Source organism: Ornithodoros turicata, chromosome 2, assembly GCF_037126465.1.
Source record: "Ornithodoros turicata isolate Travis chromosome 2, ASM3712646v1, whole genome shotgun sequence".
Classification (NCBI taxonomy): domain Eukaryota; kingdom Metazoa; phylum Arthropoda; class Arachnida; order Ixodida; family Argasidae; genus Ornithodoros; species Ornithodoros turicata.
The window spans coordinates 10,322,311-10,339,247 of NC_088202.1; the positions used below are offsets into that span (position 1 = coordinate 10,322,311).

At 46.1% G+C, this 16,937-nt stretch overlaps 1 long non-coding RNA gene across 1 annotated transcript; it reads left to right on the plus strand.

The window, feature by feature from the left end:
* Window positions 1-8,841: 8,841 nt before the first annotated feature.
* On the plus strand, window positions 8,842-9,515 carry LOC135383095 (uncharacterized). The gene is made up of 3 exons (XR_010419657.1): window positions 8,842-9,027; window positions 9,114-9,227; window positions 9,302-9,515. It is a non-coding gene; the product is annotated as an uncharacterized LOC135383095 (long non-coding RNA).
* Window positions 9,516-16,937: the final 7,422 nt, after the last annotated feature.

The following is a 16,937-nucleotide window of genomic DNA, read 5'->3' on the forward strand; positions in this document are numbered from 1 at the left end:
CCGTATACGCAGGTTCCTGCCGCGTGTATTTTTGTTGATCGTACGGTTATATTGTGTCCGTTTGGCTGAATTTCGTGCAGAGGAGTTGCATTATTCTCCATTATGCTGGTCGCCAATCGTCCTTTTGTAGTACTGCAGGGCTGCACATTGGCACGTGTGGGCACGTTGTCCTCATGTGATTTCTTTATTCATATGTGTTGAAGTCAGGAGTTAAGAGCGCCGGACCAACCGCATGGAGCCAGTTTGGCTTAGATCAGCCAGTTACCCACACACTGCAAGCAAACACCACTGAGCATTCACACTGGAATGGTGGAGCAGATGCTCTTGGTCGAAGTTCGGCCTTTGTCACGTTATGCGCACCATTTCGTCGTGTATTCGATCACCCAGGATTGTAATCAGACTACCTAGAAAATCACTCTCTCGCAAAAGCAACATATTTCGTTGCTGTCATCTTTCCTGCATATTTCGTGTTTCTGTTCGTGCTTCCGGATTACTGTTCGAGCTAAATTTAGATAGCAAAGAAGAGCGTTTACTATTATTATTTTTGGTGTGTGTTGTTGTTGTTCTACCCTGACAATTACGTCCCCCGCGGGGTGCAGGTTTGATAGGTATTTTCTCAGTCCTATTTTAGGCCCCCTTACTTTTCTGTTGAAATTATTCCTGTATTGTGTGAGAAATTTTCTACCTTTACGAATAACTGGACTCGAAATGTGGTACGTTACCAGATAAAGATGGAACGCGTTACTTTCGTCGTTACCGCCCACGTGATCAGAACAGTGCCCGTCGCGACGTCGTTGTGTACGATATAACCAGGTCACGCCGGAGCAAGGATGATCAAACAGCATCGAGAAATACACTCAAAGCAAATATATTCGCACTGGAATGGCGGGATCACTCAACCAATTTCTTGAACTGAACTCTGTAGTTTACATGAAGGATCCTCTGTTCGCTCGCAAGAAGGACGATCACTTCAATCACTTCACTGCAAACTAACGCGGCGGAAAAGACTGAACTAAAGTAGCGAAATCAGCGACTTGACTCTGAGAAAGGACACACGTCTTACCATCACATAAAGCAATCACTGCGCCCAGTACCAAATTTAGGTGGCGGACAACTGCTACCCGCTACTCCTCTAAAAAGTAGCACAATTACAAGCGGCGCTACTCATTTCTAAACGATAGTGTGATATATCACTCTTCCTAATTACTAATTATGTATTCGCGTTGTGGCGAACACGTACCCATTTTGACTACATGTTGCTATAATCAGGAGCAATGAGCACGAAAATCGTCGATACCAGCCCTGAAACCAGGATTCTAGACAGAATAGGTTGGCGCAGAAATTGAAAAATGTCACCATATCACCCGATCATGTTGGATTGTGGGGCTAAAGACACGGCTCCGCCTTGTCCAAGTGGAACGCCCTGAGATACGGTATACTTCTTTCCATTTTTCCCACTGAAATAGCGACAAAGTAGCTGATAGCAGCATCGAATCCGCTGCCAAGCTTTGTGGCGGAAATTACTTTTCCGCTAGTGGTTAGAAACGTAGCACATCCGCTCCTCAGCTAATGAAAATCATGTATAGCGATTAGCGACTACAGCACTGCCCATTGTGGTACTGTCACCGCGGCTGCCGTGCGGAATACAGACGGGTCTCAGAGTAAAACGCGCAATTTCCCTATTTTTGCTTCGTTTATGCCATTTCCGTATTACGGGCATTGATGCTGGTCAGTTTCCGTGCGCAGTGTATGCCAGTATGCCATTTCCGTGACTGCTCGGTTCCATAGGGTAATTTTATAAATTATTTCAAGCTGAAATAATAGAAATAAAGGTGAAAACACATAAACAAGCAACTTCACAGCAAAAAGCTGTTGACTACAATGTCTTTTTTATTATGATTGTTTCGTCATCTTGCATTTGAGAGGAATTCATTTTTTGCACAGTGTACGTCACATGGCATGGACGCTGCAGGCAGCGGTTATATCTCATATGGCCCGAGTGTGCATAAGGCCCAAGTGACCAAAACGTCCAAATGTTCATAAGACCCGAAAAAAAATTGGACCTTTTGCGCATTTGGGTCAAATGAGCAGGACAGGATAATGTGTCCAGAAGGCCCTAACGCCCAGAAGGCCCAAATGGTCATATGGCCCGAAAACCAGAAAGGAAGACTAACAGTGTATTTTTTCGACCGTATTTTTCAGTGTATAAGCGCCGTTATACATTGAAAGAAGTTCTCTGAAGAAGTCCCGCGCGTCATCTAATGTCATCATATGCGCGTCATCATCCTGCGCAGGACTTCTTCAGAGAACTTTTTTTTATATATAACGGAGCTTGTACACAGAAAAATGCGGTACTTTTATCAGTGCGAGTTATATGCGAGAAATATTTTTCTGTAAAATTGCTTTTCAGGTGTGACTGCGCAGGAATTCCACACTTTGCCGAGAATCGCTACGGCTTGGTATTTTGCTCGGGACTGAGATTTATTATGTTCATCAAGCAGTGCCCATTTTGGAGGATTGAACTCGGTCACTCAGTGGAATATGCTCCTTCTGCAGCGCGCATCTCACGTGAACACAAACAATGCGCTTCTTCCGCCTTGTGAAATGTAGTCTCCAAAGAGTTCAGTTACAGAATCAATTCGAAGGTGTCCGCCTATTTGATAGAGCGCCATTTGGTCGAACGGCCCCGAAAAAATGGCCCCGGAAAATTTGGTGACGGTACAAATGGTCTCTGAAAAAAATGCACCGATGGGTTAGAGCGGAAAAAACGGTCCCATGCGTAGGCGTGGTTTGCGACGTTCAGACCCCTCCCGAAATCGTACCTTTGGTAGTGCATCTGGAAGAGAGAAACGAGGAGTAAACCCTTCTCTTCTATGCAAATTTCCTCCTGAACCCCTCCAGAAATATTTTTTTTCTGGCTACGCTACTTTCATCTAGCCACCATAACGCTACTGCCGTGCCCGGCTTGGGTACCTTCGCAGAAAAAGCGCTACATATTGTGCGTCATAGCAGTATTCAAGCGAAAGTTCAAAAGCTTTTAATGCGGCAAACGAATCAGTTGTTCAATAAATATATTAGGCACAGAGCTTACCAATCTGTACCGAGCGAAATATTGAACGCTGTAAGGATTCAATATTTATTTGTATTTTACTTTTTGTCACATTTATATCTTATTTGCCTGAAAATTTGTTTCTTCATTTCAGTACTTTTATTAATATTTTTAGTTCAGTTACCTTTTTCTCCTCTGTCGCATTCAGCATTTAATTGCGCATATGTGCAAAGAAAATACAGTATCTATGTCACTCCTAGTCTTCCTTCCTGGTTTTCGGGCCATATGAATATTTTGGCCTTCTGGACACCTTACCCTGCCCTTCTCATTTGACCCAAATGCTCAAAAGGCCCAAATTTTTTTCGGGTTTTATGAACATTTGGGCGTTCTGGTCACTTGGGCCTTATGCACACTTGGGCCATATGAGATGATACCGCAGGCAGCACCATACATAGGACGGTGTGAATGTTTGGGTTTTTGAGCACCGAAGTGAGTAATCGTATATCCTATTCCATTTCCTAATCAAATATGGAATTCAATGTTCGAATTCCAAATCGAATTGATGCGTCTACTAAATTGACAAACTGTACAGTCATGGGCCTCCCGAGATGTGATACCGCTAGATATATTGAAATATATTTTCGCCTGTCAATTTTGTTGCTTTCCCCCCGCATTTTATTTCCCTCTTTACACATCACACCTCTCGTCATCTCACAAAGCGATAACACGAATCGCAGCCAAATAGAAAAAAAAAAAAAAGTTATCTTCACCTACTAGTCACGGCCGCTACTATGCGGAATACGGACAGGTTACATAGCCTATTTTACTTCGGTTATGCCATTCCTTTGATTCTTATCATTTTGTGTGCGTACTGTGAGTTGAACTTCTAGTTTCAACAGAAGTGGTAATTTCATAATTCATTTCAAGAAATCCTGTTTCTGTAAGCTGTATTGAGATAAAACTGCTACCGATCGGCACGTGAACAGACTCTTCACAGCTGACTGCAATTATTTAGTATTTGCGTCCATTTTTTATGACGGTTGTTTGACCATTTTGCGTTTGAGATATATATTTTTTTATATCTCAAAAATATTATATTTTGCACAGACTTCGTCACACGCTACGCGCGCGGCAGCTACCCCCGTGCTACTCAAACCACGAAAGCACCAAAAATCAACTCGCCGTCTTGCACGACAGTTTCAAAAGGCTTTTACGAGACAATGCTCCCTTCTATACACGTATAAACACCGGGTACGGTGGCATACAGAAGAGACTCAAGGTCAAAGGGTCCAGTCGGGAGAATCGCGCGCGGTTCTCCCTAACGGGGTCATCCACGGAAACCGCGACGGTGGCGCCCCGCCGTAGCAAGTCCGTAAGTAAATTCAAGATGGCTACCGTGAGACCGTAGCCTTAAGGACCAAGTCCATTAGAGCGAGTATGGTTTCCGTGTCTTTTCTGGTGTTTGTTGTAGAAAGGGTATTGCAGAGGGCTGTGATTCCGTCGTTGTGTGGGATGTTAGTATACAGTGATGTCACATCCAGCGTGGCTAGTATTGTGTCCCTACCAAATGTACGAGTGTTGTTTATATCTCTGATTATTCTGAGGAGGTGGGGCGTGTCTTGTACATGCGATGGCCGTGTTGTCGGAATATGGTTTAAATAGTGGTCCAGGAATTTCGAGAGTCTTTCTGTTGGTGTGTTGTTATTAGATACAATTGGCCTGCCGGGGATGTCAGCCGTATAGAGCTCGTTGGCGTGTACCTTGTGGATTTTGGGCAGTAAATAGAAACGACCTGCGCCTGTGTTTGATGGGGTGAGATATCTGAGGTCATCACGTGTGATGAGCTTTCGTTCGTGGAGGTCCTGTATGGTATGGGTTATTAGCGCCGTGTACTCCTTTGTTGGGTCATGGTCCAGTTTGAGGTAGTGTTGCGTATTGTTGAGTTGCCTATGGGCTTCAGAAATATATTTATCTGTGGGCAAGATGACCATACTCCCACCCTTATCTGCGGGCTTGATAATGATATCATCTCTGTCAGCTAGCGCTTTGATGATGTCACGCTGTGTTTTAGTGAGGTTGTGACAACGCGAGCTTTGGGAAATACCGCGAAGGATGTCGTTGCTTACTTGTTTAATGTACAGGTCTAATGCGGGTTCTCGGCCGTGATTTGGTGTCCAGGTTGATGGTAGTCGGAGGTCGTTGTTGTTTTCTTGTGTTGTATGAGCGAAGAATTCTCTAAGGCGTAGCCGTCTCGCAAAGTCTGATATATCTTTGTGGATTTCGTATTCATTAACATAATTGAGTGTAGGGCAGAATGTTAACCCCTTAGAGAGGACTTGTAGTTCGTCGCTGGTTAGTGAGCGTGATATATCTATTACGGTGCTTGCGTCACCGTTTTCTCGGGGTGGCTCAGCGATGTTGCGGGGAGTTGTGGTTGTGGTGCTGGAAATGATTTGTTCGGCTCCTGCATGTGTCGTGTTAGTGGGTCCGGTATCCGTGTCGTTGTTGGAATTAGGTTTTCCGAGTTTTGAGTGTTCCTTGTTAGCTAGCTCGCGGTTGAGTTGTTGAATGTGTAGTTCGAGAGTGTTTGCCTCCGCGTCGGTGAGACCGATATTGTTCATATGGGCCTGCATAGTAGCGAGTTGCGCGTGGCACTGTTTCTTTAATATTTCTAGAAACGTACGGGCTGTGTTGTTAAGGACTGATGCCCACTCTAGCTCTAGTTCAGGTGTCAGTTTTCCTAATGCAGGAACTGTTTTCGGGGTGAGGCCTTTAGGTACTGTGTTGTGAGCCAGGTGGTGGGTGTAGATCCGTAGATGATGTAGGTATCGACTACGTTTCTCCATGAGTTTTCGCGTTCGTAGAAAGTTCGTTGACTGCATGGTAGACTGGTGATTAGATAGTCAACGGTGTTTTCTGCATGATGTGCGCGTGCGTCGTGTCTGTGGGGTCGGTGGCTGTGGGGTCAGTGGCTGTGGAGACTCGCTGTGTTCCTCGATGTCATCTGTCTGTGTTTGCGTGTTTGTGGTTTTCCGTGTCACAGTTTGCGTGAACTTTGTGTGTGTGCGGGTTGTGTTTGGAGTGTTGTCGTTTGCCGCGTGTGTATGCGTGGGTGCAGTGGTCGTTGTGGTCCCCTTTGATGCCATCGTGTGTTCTGGCGTGTTTGGGGTGCTGGCACGTAGAGTGTAAGCTGGTTGAGGATGTTGTGTTTGAGCGTTTGTCAGTGCAGGACGGCATCTATGGACCATTAGGTGTTTGATGTTGTGTGCCATAGCTCGTACGCCTGCGTGGTTTGGGTGGATGCCGTCCCGAGCGAGATGTGCTTCAGCGTGGTATTCGAAAGCTGCATGTGTGATAACCATAACGTTGGTGTGTACCTGACGCATGTGGATGAGGTGGTTTTTAACAGCGTGCGCCTTCCTGTCGAACTCGTGTAGCCATGTGTCCTGGTAATGTATGCTCGGTGTTTGTTCTGTCTTCGGGGAAGTATCGTTGTCAGTACTATTTCAGCGCCTGGTCTGTTGTTTGTGATGAAGGAAACTAGTGCTTCGAATTCCTGGATGACATGTTGTGCTGTCGACCTTGCGATGTCGTTGGTCCCTACGTGGAGTATGAAGTGCGTGATGTTCGGTGGGGCGGCGGTTACATGTGTCATGATGTCTCGTATTCTTGCGCCGCTTGAAAAGTGTATGTGAGGTCCGTGTTCTCCGTGTGGGATGTGTTCGTGTATGTACTTGTAACAGCTATCCCCTAGGAATGCGACATGTGAGAAAGAGAGGACGGGTTGCTTACCTCCTGAGGCCATCGGATCGTCAGTAGCGAACGTAGATGGGTAGAAATCCAGCGAACCGTAAAATGTAGGAAGGGAGTTGCCTCAGGACAGAAGCCGCCGATATTTCGAACAGAGACTGTTCTTCTTCTGGGCACCGTCCTCATCATTGGCATGGTATTTAAAGGGTTAGGTGTGACGTTTTTAAAGGTTCATGCGAATTGTGGGTCAACAGCCCGGAGGGAAGAAAGGTTCCGTACGGGCTTCTCTGGCCGGAGTGAATGGCTGCTTTGTTAGAGTGTGGAGGGGATCATGTGAACGTAGTGATCTACATAAAGTTCACATCACAACAGTCGACTCACTTAATTAACTTCCTCGACACTACAATATCGCTAGACAACGGCAACCTCATCACAACCCTGTACAAAAAGCCAACTGACAAACAACAATACCTTCACTTCAAAAGTCACCACCCGCGTCACTGTAAGGTTGGAATTCCTAATGGGCAGAGTGTAAGACTAGGCAGAATTTGTTCAAACGACACAGATTACGCTGAGAAGCTTGACGAACTCTGCAGTACACTTGCCCAAAGGGACTATCCAGACTCCCTCCTAACCGAATTCCGTCGCAAGCCACTCACACTCGATCGAGACGAGGTTCTGGAAAACCGAAAAAATCCTGACACGTGCCAAATAAGCTTCATCACAAGATATTCCAACGCACTTCCAAACATCAAAGCCATTCTACAGAAGCACGAGCCCCTCCTCCAAAGCAGTGACCGACTTAGAAATATATTCACAAATCCCATACAGGTGATATACCGACGCGCAAAAAACCTGGCAGACTCCTTGGTCACTGCCAAAATCAGCAAAACGAGCACCCCGTACACGGGAACACGACCCTGCAAGCTCCCGCGCTGCAAAACATGCAAGCACGTTCAACACGCTAACTCCATCAAAAGCACTGCGAGCAATTACACCCATCCCGTTAACCACGCATTCACATGCACAAGCTCCAATGTCATATACTGCATTGAATGCGGCGACTGCTCTATGCAATACATTGGTGAAACCGGCCAACAAATGAACAACCGCCTTACCTGACACAGAACCGACACGTCCAACAAACTCCCCAAAGCAGTCGCCGAACACTTTAACGTTCCTGGTCACAATTTTGACAACATTAAACTATATATTCTAGAAACCGGGTTTAGATCCACACGTGACAGACGTGATAGGGAGTCTTATCTCATATACAAGTTCAACGCTCTTCACCCGTCCGGTATCAACAAATCACAAGGCACCCTAGAAACTCTTCACAAATAAAATATGCTTTTCCCTTCTACCTCCATTATCATCTGTTCTGCATGGCCACTGCTTTCTACTTTCATTATTGCCTGCCACAACTTTGTATTACAAATATCTAAAGAAAACCTTTGCTGGTTCTGGAATTTTCCCCACGTAACCACTAACCTCGTTATCTTTCGCTATGCTTGCCAATTCTTGCCTGTTGTCCCGTTTCGTCCACGTGTTCGTGAACCTTCCATTTTCTGTAACCGGTCTGTAGCCTAGATCACTACGTTCACATAATCCCCTCCACACTCTAACAAAGCAGCCATTCACTCCGGCCGTAGAAGCCCGTACGGAACCTTTCTTCCCTCCGGGATGTTGACCCACAATTCGCATGAATCTTTAAACACGTCACACCTAACCCTTTAAAGGGACGGTCTCGTACAGATCGAGCGATTCCGAAACTTAGCTGAAATTATATTCAAGAGTGCTACACAAACACAGTCGCGAAGTTTCAACCAGAACAACGAAGTGGTTTTCGAGAAATTTGAAGGAATATGCCGTGACAGCAGACGACGGAAGTCGCAGCTGGATTCAACTCCCTCTCATGCAACGTCACATGTGACGTGGTTATGGTATTTATGGTGGCAGGTCGCCCATTGGGAGACCGAAGCGCAATGCACAATACAGTCGGAGGTGTATGCGCTTCGCGCTTGGAAGTTGTCACGCGCGACGTCGTAATGTCTGATAGCAAATTTAGCGATAGTGACGGGTCCCTGTCACTAAGCGGTGAAGATGAGCTCATCGGCGCCGATCGATTGAAGAACCGGGGACGTCGACGAACCTTTAGCTACTGACCCTTTGCCACAACAACGTGGTTAGCCAGTGAAAGTAGTGGATGATCCGGAATCGATTGACGGGTAAGACTCATCCATAAAAGCGCACTTTTAGCGTATATATGTTCCGCCTGATCGTGACACCATTTTAAATTGTACAAACATTGCAGGTGTGTGTGTAGCCACTGCTCGCCAATACCAGCATGTGTTGTGCGCACAATCCGGAACCTGTTTCGATCCGTCACGTACACATGGTGTTGTATTCTCCTGAAAGGTGTTGTAAGGTTTGTTTTTGTTGCGCAGCTTTTTATTTGCATATAAAAATGTGTGTTTCATAGTACGTTATGCAAAATTTCAGATTTGGGCATTTCGTCATATGTATCAGAACTTGGATAGACTGCTGAAGAAAGCTGCTCTCTCTATCCATTCCCGCAAGCGGCAGGAGGTTGTCAACGTGATAAGTGAAGGCTTTCCATTCATGTCATTACACCTGGAGCAAATGACAAAATCAAGGATAAGCTGATCTATGTCAACGTCTTCAATTACCCCTGGCCTATGAAAAAAAAAAGCCCTTTTCAGGACCATCCAACATATCGGCATCAAAGACTGCATCGAATAAGCCCTTATCATCATTGATGATTATAATATTTCGTATCAAAAATACCTAGACGTGAATTACGAATGTGCAAGATGGAACAGCCTTATTTTTGCTAATGTTATGGTGGTGTGTTCATGAGCCCATACTGGCTCAGATTTTGATTGTGTCAGGGGTTGCACACTAAGATGTCCAGCACGTTGAATATAAAAGATTTGGAAATGTTTAAAAACTTTCAAAAATATCAAAAATACCTAGACGTCCATGACATATTTGTTAGATGGAACAGCGGTTTGCAACATGTTTACATGTCGTCAGTCTTATTTTTGCTCATGCTACACCGGTGTGTTCATGAGCCCATACTGGCTCAGATTTTGATTGTGTCAGGGGTTGCACACTAAGATGTCCAGCACGTTGAATATAAAAGATGTGGAAATGTTTAAAAACTTTCAAAAATATCAAAAATACCTAGACGTCCATGACAAATTTGTAGGATGGAACAGCGGTTTGCAACATGTTTACATGTCGTCTGGCTTATTGTTGCTCATGTTACACCGGTGTGTTCATGAGCCCATTGTCGCGCCATACTAAATTTATACTTATACTTGTGTGGTATTTTTGAGCACCTTTTTAAAAGTACAATTCCAATAACCACATATTCAGACAATTCCACTATCATGACTTACTATATAACTGTTTGCCAATATTATTGCCTAACTCTTTGTTCAACTTTCGCCTTTCCCGCCAACGACTTTCTCCTCCTTTCGTAACTGTAACGCGAAACCACCTTCCGGCGCGCACTCACTCCCCAAGTGTTTGTTTTGTATATATTTAGTTGAATAAAGTGTAGCCTCCGCTGTGGTACCGGACCATGCTCTGGACCTATATAAGCAGCGTCCTGGGCCACTGCCGGGGGTCATTTGTTGGATCTCTGGAAACTGTCTCGGCCTCTTGTCACTCTGCCTCTCTAGCACCGCTTCCCGCCTTGTGTGAGGACTTGTATCTTCCCTCGGCTGTGGAAGTCGCGAAAGAGGTAAACTCCCCTTCCGGCTGTGGAGGCTAAGTTTTTCCCGCATGTGTTGTGTGGAGCTTCGGCTCCCCTTCCGGCTGTGGATGCTTAGGATTTCCCGCCTGTGTCGTGTGGAGCCAGTAGGGTTCGGAGCAGACTAGTTCCCAATAGAGCATTCCTAACCGCGACAAAAGTGGTGGAGGTGCGGGGCAATTATCCCTAATCTACCATGAGAGCGACTCCCCAAAACGCGGTCAGTGTTCACGCTTTAACGGCGAGTCAAAAACGTAACCGCCGTCGCCGCCTTTTGCAAGCAACACGCCCAAAACCCGCACAACCGATTCGTCTCCCATCCAAAACATCCGAAGAAGAACGCCGGAACAAAATAGATCATCATTTCAACCGCCTATTCGAACTCGCAGAAGAACTAATCAAAACTCATGCCCAGCAAGAAAAGTAAACACGCGCCCAATATAATGGCAACCCCATCAGCACGACCGGCCGTGGGAGCACCCACCTTTAAAGGAGGTCCCGATGAGAGCGTATCCGAGTGGCTGACCTGGTACGAACACGTTGCGGGGATCAACGGGTGGGATCACGAAGCAAAAGTTAAGTGCCTATACCTCGCACTCGACGGCGACGCACGGAAGTGGTATACCACCAAGATGCTAACGGGAGCACAGCTCACCTGGGAACAGTGGAAACACGAACTCACGCAGAACTTCGGTGGGCGGCAAACGACGGAATTATTCCACTTACACCTGTGCGGCCGCACACACCGTCCACTGGAGACACCGGAGCAGTATTTCTACGACGTGCTTCAGCTCTGTGCTCGGGTGGACCCACGAATGACTGAGGCGTGCAAACTGCGGCACCTCATGAAGGGGGACTGCGCCCAGAAGATATGCAGCAAATGCTCCTCGTCAATCCATCGACGTGCGCCGATTTTCTGCACACTTTGCAACGCATCAGCCAAGCAAACATCATGTCTCTCTCAGCGACGCATTTTCCACAGGGGTTGCAGCAGCTCGGCCTCGCTCAAGCGACAGTCAACGCAGGGTCGTCGCCACCACCAGCCACCGTTCCCCATCCCACACTGCTCCACAGCGCCTTCGTGGAATCCGCACCAAGCGGCTCAAACCATCAACGCCCGCAACCACAAGATGACCTTGGGGCATCCCTGCGCTCCCTCGAAAAGCGACTGGCTGCCATGGAGGTCCATCTTCGTCGCACCCAAGCGCGGTGGCCCCCGGCAGGAAGAGGGCGAAGCGACGATGGCAGGCCCGTGTGTGACTATTGTCACAGACGGGGTCACATTTACCGACAATGCCATAAAAGAATGCGAGAGGAACAACTGAGCTCAGCTCAGCGAGACCTGCCAGTTCCCTTGATCTGTGACCAGAAGCGGTAGGACAGATTCATCACTTTCCGGTGCTGGATCATAAGGAAGGCGGGATAAGGCATCGGCGTTGTTATTCTTTCGACCTGCTCGATGGCGTAGCGTGATATTGAATTCTTGAAGGAGCAGGGAACATTGCGGAGCAGCAGAGAGGAGATCCATTCTTGGCCAGAATAATTCGACATTTGGAAGACCCGGATGACCCGGTTGATCGGAGGGTAAAAAGAACAGCCAGGGCATTCCGGATGATCGACGGTGTACTATACCGTAGAGCAAAGAATGAAGAAGAAACAAGGTTCGTGCTCGTTGTTCCAGGGTGCCTACGTCCCGAAATACTTCGAGCTTGCCATGATGATATAACAACAGCGCATTTGGGTATCAAGCGCACCTGGGAAAAGGTACGAAGCAGATTTTTCTGGCCGAAGATGTTTTCCGACGTTACGAAGTACGTCATGGGATGCAAGGACTGCCAGACACGGAAGGCTCCTCCTCTCAAGCCAGCGGGGTTCTTACAACCCATTCCTCCTGTTTCACGCCCCTTTCAGCAGGTTGGAATGGATTTCCTGGGCCCCTTTACGAAGTCTAGGAACGGTAACCGTTACATCCTTGTGATGACGGATTACCACTCTAAGTTTGCGGAAGCCGTTGCTACGCCGGCAGCCACTGCATCTGAGGCGGCAAAAGGGTTCATCGAGAACATCGTGCTGAGACATGGCGCCCCGGATAAATTAATCACGGACCGTGGGCAGCACTTCGTGGCTACGATGATGAAAGGAATACTCGCGCTGCTGAAGACAAATCACGCGACCACGACGGCCTACCATCCGCAAACAAATGGACTCTGTGAAAGATTCAACAAGACGCTTGTCGATATGATAAGCATGTATGTGTCGTCCAACCATCAGGACTGGGATGAGTTTCTTCCCTATGTGTTGTTCGCCTATAACTCGTCACAGCAGGAGACGACAGGGCACACGCCATTCTTCCTCCTGCACGGATACGAGCCTGCATTTCCTATTGACGTGGCCCTGCAGAACCGTTACAATGAGCCTTCCTCTCAAGATCCGGAAATCATACAACAGCGGCTCCAGCTTGCACGGGAAATCGTCGCTGAAAGAGAGAGAAACGCACAAGAGAAGAACAAGGAGCGCTACGACCAACGTAGACGGGGCCAAAACTTCCAGCCTGGAGACTTCGTCTATGTTTGGTCACCGCCGAGGTCAAAGAAACGGACAACAAAGCTCCTTCATTGCTATCATGGTCCATTCCGCCTCGTCCGGCAAACAGCCGAGAACGACTGGGAAATTGAGAACAGAACCGGTAGGAGAACTGACATTGTTAATGTTTCTCGTCTGAAGCCGTATTACCCGACGTGGGAATTACGGGAAGAATCAGAAGGCAATGAAGGTCCGGAGGAAAACGAAGGTTCCAACCACGGCAATGTAAGCGGCAGTGAGGATGAATCGGTGGATGACGAGTTCTTCAGCGCTAACGACGCGTCGGACGACGAAGCGGATTCCCGACATGTGACTAGCCTTCCGCAAGCGCGCCCAATTGGGAACGCAGATTGCCGACCTCGACGTCACGCGCGACGCACTGAGCGCCCAGACTTTTTGTATTATTGAGTATGGGACGTGAGTTATATTGTCGTGCTTGAAGTGTACCTGTCGCTTTATTGTTATTATTACCTGTGAAGAATGCTTACAGTGTAGAATATTGATTTGTACTCAATCTGCTAAGAGTGGGGACACTCTTTCTTTGTACGGGGAAGATGTCGCGCCATACTAAATTTATACTTATACTTGTGTGGTATTTTTGAGCACCTTTTTAAAAGTACAATTCCAATAACCACATATTCAGACAATTCCACTATCATGGCTTACTATATAACTGTTTGCCAATATTATTGCCTAACTCTTTGTTCAACTTTCGCCTTTCCCGCCAACGACTTTCTCCTCCTTTCGTAACTGTAACGCGAAACCACCTTGCGGCGCGCACTCACTCCCCAAGTGTTTGTTTTGTATATATTTAGTTGAATAAAGTGTAGCCTCCGCAGTGGTACCGGACCATGCTCTGGACCTATATAAGCAGCGTCCTGGGCCACTGCCGGGGGTCATTTGTTGGATCTCTGGAAACTGTCTCGGCCTCTTGTCACTCTGCCTCTCTAGCACCGCTTCCCGCCTTGTGTGAGGACTTGTATCTTCCCTCGGCTGTGGAAGTCGCGAAAGAGGTAAACTCCCCTTCCGGCTGTGGAGGCTAAGTTTTTCCCGCATGTGTTGTGTGGAGCTTCGGCTCCCCTTCCGGCTGTGGATGCTTAGGATTTCCTGCCTGTGTCGTGTGGAGCCAGTAGGGTTCGGAGCAGACTAGTTCCCAATAGAGCATTCCTAACCGCGACACCATACTGGCTCAGATTTTGATTGTGTCAGGGGTTGCACACTAAGATGTCCAGCACGTTGAATATAAAAGATGTGGAAATGTTTAAAAAGTATGAAAAATACCTAGACGTGCATGACAAATTTGTAAGATGGGACAGCGGTTTGCAACTTGTCGACATGTCGTCAGTCTTATTTTTGCTCATGCTACACCGGTGTGTTCATGAGCCCATACTGGCTCAGATTTTGATTGTGTCGGGGTTGCACTCTAAGATGTCCAGCACGTTGAATATAAAAGATGTGGAAATGTTTAAAAACTTTCAAAAATATCAAATATACCTAGACGTCCATGACAAATTTGTAAGATGGAACAGCGGTTTGCAACATGTTTACATGTCGTCTGGCTTATTGTTGCTCATGTTACACCGGTGTGTTCATGAGCCCATACTGGCTCAGATTTTGATTGTGTCAGGAGTTGCGCACTAAGATGTCCAGCACGTTGAATATAAAAGATGTGGAAATGTTTAAAAAGTATGAAAAATACCTAGACGTGCATGACAAATTTGTAAGATGGGACAGCGGTTTGCAACTTGTCGACATGTCGTCAGTCTTATTTTTGCTCATGCTACACCGGTGTGTTCATGAGCCCATACTGGCTCAGATTTTGATTGTGTCGGGGTTGCACTCTAAGATGTCCAGCACGTTGAATATAAAAGATGTGGAAATGTTTAAAAACTTTCAAAAATATCAAATATACCTAGACGTCCATGACAAATTTGTAAGATGGAACAGCGGTTTGCAACATGTTTACATGTCGTCTGGCTTATTGTTGCTCATGTTACACCGGTGTGTTCATGAGCCCATACTGGCTCAGATTTTGATTGTGTCAGGGGTTGCACACTAAGATGTCCAGCACGTTGAATATAAAAGATGTGGAAATGTTTAAAAACTTTCAAAAATATCAAAAATACATAGACGTCCATGACAAATTTGTAAGATGGAACAGCGGTTTGCAACATGTTTACATGTCGTCAGTCTTATTTTTGCTCATGCTACACCGGTGTGTTCATGAGCCTATAATGGCAGATTTTGATTGTGTCAGGGGTTGCACACTAAGATGTCCAGCACGTTGAATATAAAAGATTTGGAAAGGTTTAAAAACTTTCAAAAATACCTAGACGTCCATGACAAATTTGTAAGATGGAACAGCGGTTTGCAACATGTTTACATGTCGTCAGTCTTATTTTTGCTCATGCTACACCGGTGTGTTCATGAGCCTATACTGGCTCAGATTTTGATTGTGTCGGGGGTTGCACACTAAGATGTCCAGCATGTTGAATATAAAAGATGTGGAAATGTTTAAAAACTTTCAAAAATATCAAAAATACCTAGACGTCCATGACAAATTTGTAAGATGGAACAGCGGTTTGCAACATGTTTACATTCGTCAGTTTTATTTTTGCTCATGCTACACCGGTGTGTTCATGAGCCCATAATGGCTCAGATTTTGATTGTGTCAGGGGTTGCACACTAAGAGGTCCAGCACGTTGAATATAAAAGACGTGGAAATGTTTAAAAACTTTCAAAAATACCTAGATGTCCATGACAAATTTGTAAGATGGAACAGCGGTTTGCAACATGTTTACATGTCGTCTGGCTTATTGTGGCTGATGTTACACCGGTGTGTTCATGAGCCCATACTGGCTCAGATTTTGATTGTGTCAGGGGTTGCACACTAGGATGTCCAGCACGTTGAATATGAAAGATGTGTAAATGTTTAAAAAAATATGAAAAATACCTAGACGTGCATGACAAATTTGTAAGATGGAACAGCGGTTTGCAACTTGTCGACATGTCGTCAGTCTTGTTTTTGCTCATGTTGCACCGGTGTGTTCATGAGCCCATACTGGCTCACATTTTGATTCGATATCAGGGGTTGCAGACTAACATGTCCAGCACGTTGAATATAAAGGTTGCGGAAGTTGAGTGTTTATGTAGTCATCTTTTATTGTCCCTTATTGTAATGTACGTCCACAGCACTGACCAATTGTGTTAAAATTGGGTTGTTGGTATCGGGTAGTCATAATGATGTTCAAGCAGCAAGCTCTGAGCAACCTGTCGTCCTGTCCTGTCAACAAGGTTGTCTTGTCTTTTGCTGCTTGAACATCATATAATCACAACACTGACTTGTGGATATAACTTACATATTTATATTATGCAATACTTTTCTCACATCAGCAATGTGCTGGGAAAAATTAAATAGAGCTGTGAAGCCTGGGAATTGGAGTTGTTATATTTGTGACCCATTAATAGGTGTTGATTCTGGCACAGGAAGGAGTGCCACTCTCATCAGTTAATGTCAGCTACTGAAGGGGTACAAGACAATATTATTGAGCATAGTTTGGCGATATACTGGCGATAATACCTTAGAGAGGCTATATGCAAAACAAACTGATGTAGCCTGCTGGATCAAGCACTTCCTTCTCGCAATACTACCGAGGTACGCGGGACTGCCGTTTCGTGCGGTGCCGACAATTTCTGTACACATCACTTTTGGCCATTATCAACAAAGTAATACCTACATTTCAATACTGCGCGTATCCAGTTCTTTGGACACCG